The sequence below is a fragment of the Megascapheus bottae genome, chromosome 26 (assembly GCF_031878675.1).
Source record: "Megascapheus bottae isolate mThoBot1 chromosome 26, mThoBot2.hap1, whole genome shotgun sequence".
Classification (NCBI taxonomy): Eukaryota; Metazoa; Chordata; class Mammalia; order Rodentia; family Geomyidae; genus Megascapheus; species Megascapheus bottae.
In genome coordinates this window covers 21,979,765-21,986,366 of record NC_143534.1, presented here as the reverse complement: position 1 = coordinate 21,986,366, position 6,602 = coordinate 21,979,765, and the positions used below count along the sequence as shown (strand labels likewise).

General features: G+C 41.3%; 1 long non-coding RNA gene across 1 annotated transcript; it reads right to left on the bottom strand.

Annotated features, from left to right (window-relative positions):
• Positions 1 to 343: 343 nt before the first annotated feature.
• LOC150046068 (uncharacterized) lies at positions 344 to 3,632 on the bottom strand. Its single transcript, XR_016532678.1, has 3 exons — positions 3,555 to 3,632; positions 1,366 to 1,458; positions 344 to 438 (listed from the first exon to the last, which is right to left on the bottom strand). It is a non-coding gene; the product is annotated as an uncharacterized LOC150046068 (long non-coding RNA).
• Positions 3,633 to 6,602: the final 2,970 nt, after the last annotated feature.

Below are 6,602 nucleotides of genomic sequence, written 5' to 3'. Positions count from 1 at the left end.
CCTTGAGAAAGTCCAAGGACAGTGCTCAGGCCCTGAGCTGAGGCCCAGGACTGGTAAAAATCAATAATAATAATAATAATAAATGCCAGACAGAAATAAGACACTGAAGGAGCTATCTGTATGCAAAGAAGAAACCATTTATGGGGCTGGCATGGAGGGAAACAGAAAGGTGTGTGATGTAGGCTCTATCTGGAAAATAAGTAGGGCCTTAATAGGTAAAGCTAGAGCCAGATGTAGGTGGAGATTTTTCACCCCAATTGCCCTTATTTTATTGATTTACAGAATCTTATCTATACATCCATTGTAGCATTTTCATTCAGGTGTTGTGTTGTTTATATGCCTCTCAATAGACTGGATGTTAGAGGGTTGAGACATTCTCCCCTTTGTACCTTCTATGGCATCCTTCAGATCTCTGAGCACAGCAGTGCTCAGTGTTTTCTGAAATGAGATAGAAACACAGGGAGAAAAATAATTGCAGCATGGCACACGCTGACTCTTTCCCTTTCTTAGTGGGACTGATCTGAAAGAAGAGTGAGGTAAACAGTCACCTCTTACAAATGGGTAAAGGACTCTGATATGGCACCATTTTGAAGCCTATTACTTCCTGGGAAAAAAAGAGACAGAAAGAATGCCAGGAAAAAAAAAAGATAAACTCACACAATGTATTAGGCCAAGGATTTGAGGGAACTTCATTATTTTTAATGTCTCAGTAAAAGGTCTTTTTTTCTTCTCTCTGCATTTACCAGAGTAATCCAAATAATGTCTTTTAAACAATTAATTCTAGTTTCAAAAGCATTCTACTCTGCAGTTTGTCCAGAATTAAGTGACCATTAGAAGGCATTAGCTTAGAAATGAGTGCCCTAATTACTTCTGAAAGTTAGCAATAAAAGGGAAAAAAAGTGAAAACTCCTGAGCCATCAGCATCCTGGCTGTCCCAGAGGCCTTTTGTCTACCTCTCTGTCTTTCTCTATAGCACAAAATGTGTCTGAGGAAAGTACTAAAGTGTTTTGGTACCTACAAATTTCATTTCATATTAGGCTAAAGTTACATAAGCTTGTCCCAACCTTGGACAAAAAAAATACATGAAAAAGCATGTGACTAGCTTATTATAAACCAGTGCTAGCAAAAGCCATAAGACAGAAAGCTACAGATGGTCCACTAATGGTGCATATCCAATGGTGTCAACCAGTTTCACTGCTACTTAGAGAGCTCTGCAGTGTGAGTTCACTGGAAGAAGCGTGCTTGCTTCAGAAGCAGATAGATGTCCCTGTGTTGTGTGTGAGACACCAGGTTCCACACGTATGGGGCAAGCCAGTGGTTATTTTGTTTGGATTTCCAGCTTAATGGGGAGCAGAGATAGCTTACTTTGTATCTTGAAGGAGTGAGTGGCTCTCTTTCTTCCTGCACAGGAGATCTGGAGGGCTGGTGGGAAAAGGTTTTCAAGCATCTTGGGTGTAACTGGATGGAGATACGGAGAGAATGAACTGCTTTCATATCTGTCCTTCAGGTCATTGCTTAGAGCCCCCATGTCTATCCGATAGAAAAGGGTGCTTGCCCTGGGGGAGGAGAAGCTTCTTGACTTTACTGCTTCCTCATTTCCCTCCCCTCAAGTGAAAGATCATGATTATTGTTCTTTGTGGGAGAATGAGGAATTATTAATACTTTAGGAAGAGTTGAGCAGGGGCTGGCCTCCTTGAGACTGCTCTGTGAGGATTCTGAAGCTTTCTGTTAGGAAATTACAATGAAGCAATCATTGCTTTCCCTTAGAATTTCCCTTAAAACCAGCTGCTGTTTCTCAGGGCAACATAGTTTTGTTACCAGAGGTATTGGACTTGAATCATGGCAGCTAACTGAATGGGACTCCCTATTTCTACATTTCTACAGCTCGAGAATCCTGGCAGCCCTCTTCCTATCTGTGGCCTGTTCAATTACTTCCTTATGTTAAAATGCTTCTCGCAGTCTCAGTGAGACCATTTTGTTAGATAAAAATGCATGAAGGATTTAGCATAATACTAAACTCGTAATTACAGTTAACGGACGTTTAAGCACCGCTACCACCACCATCAGAGCACAAAGTGTTTTGCTGTCTTCTTAACAAAAACCCAAGCCTGTAAACCTAGCCACTCTAGAGGACTGAGTTTCTTCCCAGCTCAAAGCTGGAAGTGGAGGTATGGCTCAAGTGGTAAAAATGCCAGCCTAGAGCAAAAACAACAACAACAAAAACAACCAAAGGGATAGCTCCCAGCCCTAAGTTTAAGCCCCAAGACTAGCAGAATTCAAAAGAAAAAAAAATATTCACAACAGAAAAAGAAAGATGTCCAAAAGGAGACAGCACAGTGACAGACTCCATATTGCTATTTTTCTAGGACTCTGTACTTTAATCAGAAAGTCTATTAACTTCAGAGCATCACTATTGTCAGACACGTGCCATATCTGTGAGCCTAATGAAGTCTTTGATGTGGTTTGTCCAGGTTGCATAGGGTCTCTACCTTTAATCATAGGAAGCCAATGGTAGGTAGTAACTCACAAGACCCTCTTTCATCTCCAAGTATCTTATGGCATGATTTTAGAAGTAAATACATAGACATATTATTTCTGCCTTTATAGAAAATTAGAAGCAGGTGAACAGTTTCTATTTTGGAGCCTTTGCCATGACCGGATAAGTTACCCAGAGAAAGGAATTACATATTCTTCTTCAAAATGTATGGATTTCTCTGAACTCTACTGGTTTATGTAAGAGCTCAGGGCTAGAAAACTTGAAACGTTCTGGGAAAGCATAGGTACTGCACTTTGGAAACTGGTTTCAGCTCTTTCAGGAAAAGTTGTCAAATGTACAAATGTTATAAATTCATCATACATTAATCATTTAGCCCCACAAGGGAATTTTCTGTTCCTTGCTTTTTCCGTCATGGAAAAAAAATTCACAAGCCCTACATTATTCCATTTATTTTATGGTTATAAATAATCAAATACAATTTGTGACTCTGTGGTTTGTAATGCATTCAGATTGACTGCGAACAAGATGGGAAAGAACAAGCCTGGTTTATCCTTGAGGTTTGCTAAGGGCTGGGTTTCCCAAGGTAGTTCTTTCTCGGTATGTGAGGCCCAGTTCTGTTACAGAGATTTCTCCAGAAGCCCAGGGGAAGCCTCCTCTCATTAGACACTTGCAAGCAAGCACCATTCAAGAGAGAATGCCGTGATTGCAGGTCTGCAGGCAGGGAGAAGAATGAACAAGATTTCAAACAGGGAAATCTTTTGAGGTATCTTGGCTAGAGATTTATTATTATTATTATTATTATTCAAGTCTTTTGATTAAAATAAAAGAAATAGTGATAATTCTAATCTGAAGGTTGTTGCTGTGAATTGGGAGCGACAACAACATGGTCAAACTATGTTTTTCACAGTTCGGTTCACACTTATTTCAGGGCAGGGTGGGGGAATGTGTTCTTGAGGAAAAAACATGAGAATTCATTCAGAGATTGTGAGCATGACATCTTAATAGAGAGTCTTGTCGTTTGAGATTCTGAACTTCCTCCCATGCCCAGCCTCCTTACCTGTTTGCCTTGAATTTTCTTCTAGCAGGCAGAAAGTGCCTTCTAATTTTCCATGTAGGCCAGAGTGGTGGATTCTCACTGATTCATTGTATGTTCAGGCTGTCTGCTTTGGTCACAGAGCCCATGTCCAAAAAGACCAGTGTCACATTGAATCCCTGGGGTACCTTCCCTGGCACCTAGGCTGCTTTTATGTTCATGACAGTGACACTGAGATGAGCCAGTTGGGCTTTCATGTGAGTAGAAGGACTTCACAAGGAAACTGACTCTTTAAGGCATTAACAAAGTTCAAGGGTATCCTTTGGCCATAGGCTCTTTCAGGAATGGTGACTCAGCCATTGTCTCCTTGGTACAGAAAGTATTATCTGCTGTGGTCTAATCAGAAAGCTAAGTTTGGAACATGTTTTCTAACTTCCCTTACCTTGTTTATAAGGAGAGAAAGCTGCCCTAAACTCTGCACTCTTGTATGTGTGTGTGTGTGTGTGTGTGTGTGTGTGTGTGTGTGTGTACACATGTGTATGTATGTGTTTTACAGCTTGAACTCAGGACCTGGGCGCTGTCACTGGGCTTTAGTGCTCAAAGCTATGGCTCCCCCGCATGAGCCACAGCTCCACTTCTAGCTTTTTGGTGGTTTGTTGGAGCTAACAATCTCAAGGACTTTCCTGCCAGAAATGGGTTTCAATCACAATCCTTAGATTTCAGCTTTCTGAATAGTTAAAATCACAGGCCTGAGCCAATACAGGCTACATCTTATATTCTTTATTGAGCCTCAAATCTCAAATTGGTTATCTTTTTGTTTTGATTAGATACTTCAAGGTATCCTGTCTAAGACACATGGAGTTAGAACAGTCCACCCCAAACCCATCCAGATTACTCTTTACCTGCACTAGAGAGAGAATCCCTTCTCACCTCTGAAATCCCTCTTCTTATGGCCTTCTCCAGCCTGCGCCCTGAGATCTCACCCTGAGAACTTGTGATCTGGATGTCTCATGCCTTTTCAGCTTGGGGAAACATGTAAAGCAAGTAAACATTAAGATTTCAATATTCTTGCTCTTATCTCTCCAAAGTCAACCTCTTCCCATCCCTCCTCCTTGAAGCCCTGAGTGTTTTAAGCAGCCATGGTTACTACCTGTGTGTGCCTCTTCTTGTCTATTCCATCATTATGAACCCATAAGAACAGTAAAGGTGAGTGGTTACAAGTATTCCCAAAATATGGAAAAGAGGTGACAGTACATCAACAGAGCCTCTGTTGCCCGCCAGCTTGAGCCTCTGCCTCATGAAGCCACTTACATTGCAGGCTGTCATTGCTCGAGTTTTGCATTCGTGGTTCTTTCTCTAAGAGGAAAATGCCAGTACTGTCTTAAGATGTAAGGCCTGATGGTGTATGAATGAGTGCATACCAGTGACTCATGCCTATAATCCTAGCTAATCAGGAGGCAGAGATCTGAGAATCACAGTTCAAAGCTAACTGGGGCAGGTAGACTGTGTGACTCATCTCCAAATTACCACCAAAAAGCAGGAGATGAAGACTTGGCTCAAGTAGTAGTGACTTGCCATTGAGCATAAAAGCTCAGGGACAGCTCCTAGCCCTGAGTTCAAACCCTAGGATTGGCACACAAGCAAATATTTTTGAGACAGCGTCTGTAGCCCAGCAGGACTCATATTTGAGTTTCTCTTTTCTTAGCCGGAAGAGTTCTAGCATTATAGGAATGTGCCAGCTACCTAACTTATTTATAGCTAATTTCTTAAGTAACTAATTTCCCTAGGTTTATTAGCATTAGTTAATATTATAATATTAGTTAATATTACTTTATAGCAGAAATGTCTTTTGTTTATCTCGTTGATTAACAAGCACAGGTTGTCAATACTTGTGTACGTTGTGGTTTGGTAGAGGAATGACTCAATGAAGATAGTTAATAGACGCATTCCTTACAAGCTAGTTTTCACTGTAGGTGCTCACTTAATTGTGTGTATGGAATGAAGAGTGATGTTTTCTCTCAGCAATTTTCAAGTCTCCAGGTCATGGTTATTGACATGATTATTGTTAGGATATTCAGCAGATCTTGTGAACATATGTCTCTATCTGATTGAAATTTTGTTCCCTGTGAACAGTATTGCCTTGACACAGCCACCTTTGGCAAACAGATATTGTTTCTAGGAGTTTTAATTTTTACTTAAAATATAGGTTAATCATGATACTACTGTCTTTGTGTGTGCACATGTGTGCACATGTGTGTGTGTGTGTGTGTGTGTGTGTGTCTGTGTGTGTGTCTGTGTGAGTGTTTGGAACAAGAAAGGCTTATTTTCAAGTTTCATTCATGTTATAAATAGCATGTTTTAACCCCCCCCCTCTCTCTTCCTCCCTCCTGCACAGTCTCTCCATGTCCCACCCCCCCCAACCCCCAGGCATTGTTGGGGCTTGAACTCAGATCCTTGTTCTTGCTAGGAAAGATATTTTTGCTTCATGATTTTTGATAGAGTCTTGCAGTTTGGGGAGGGAGGTGAGAGAATGGGCCAGGATTCTCCAGGCTCCAGCCTGGCTGGAATGACAGGCATGAGAACCATGCCAAGCTTGTTATTTAAGATGGGTTTCTCCCTTTTCTGCCTGGTTTGGTTTTGAATCCTGACACTTAAGAGCTTCTCCTCATGACGAGCTAGGAACATAGGCACGAGCTGTGCGAAGAAGAAAAGGAATCCATCATTACCACTGCACATGTTCAGTCCCTTGATGTTTAATCCCAGTCGTCCCTTGATGACTTTAGGTTAACATACTCCAATGACCATGGAATGCAGGTGTCTTTTCTGGAAGACTTACACTCCCCACCACCGGTGCTTAGAGCCTGTCTCTTCCACCATCAGCAAGCACTTGTTCTCTTCCAGCTGTTTGGAAATAGCTGTTCGAGCAGATGTGTGGGAACAGGCTCTTAAGTGTTGATGTGCATGTCCCCAAAATATTGATGCTAATAATTGTTTCATGTTCCTGTTGGCTATTTGTGCACTCTTGGAGAAATATCTATTCATATCCATTGCTTATTTTATGCTGTTTTTTAT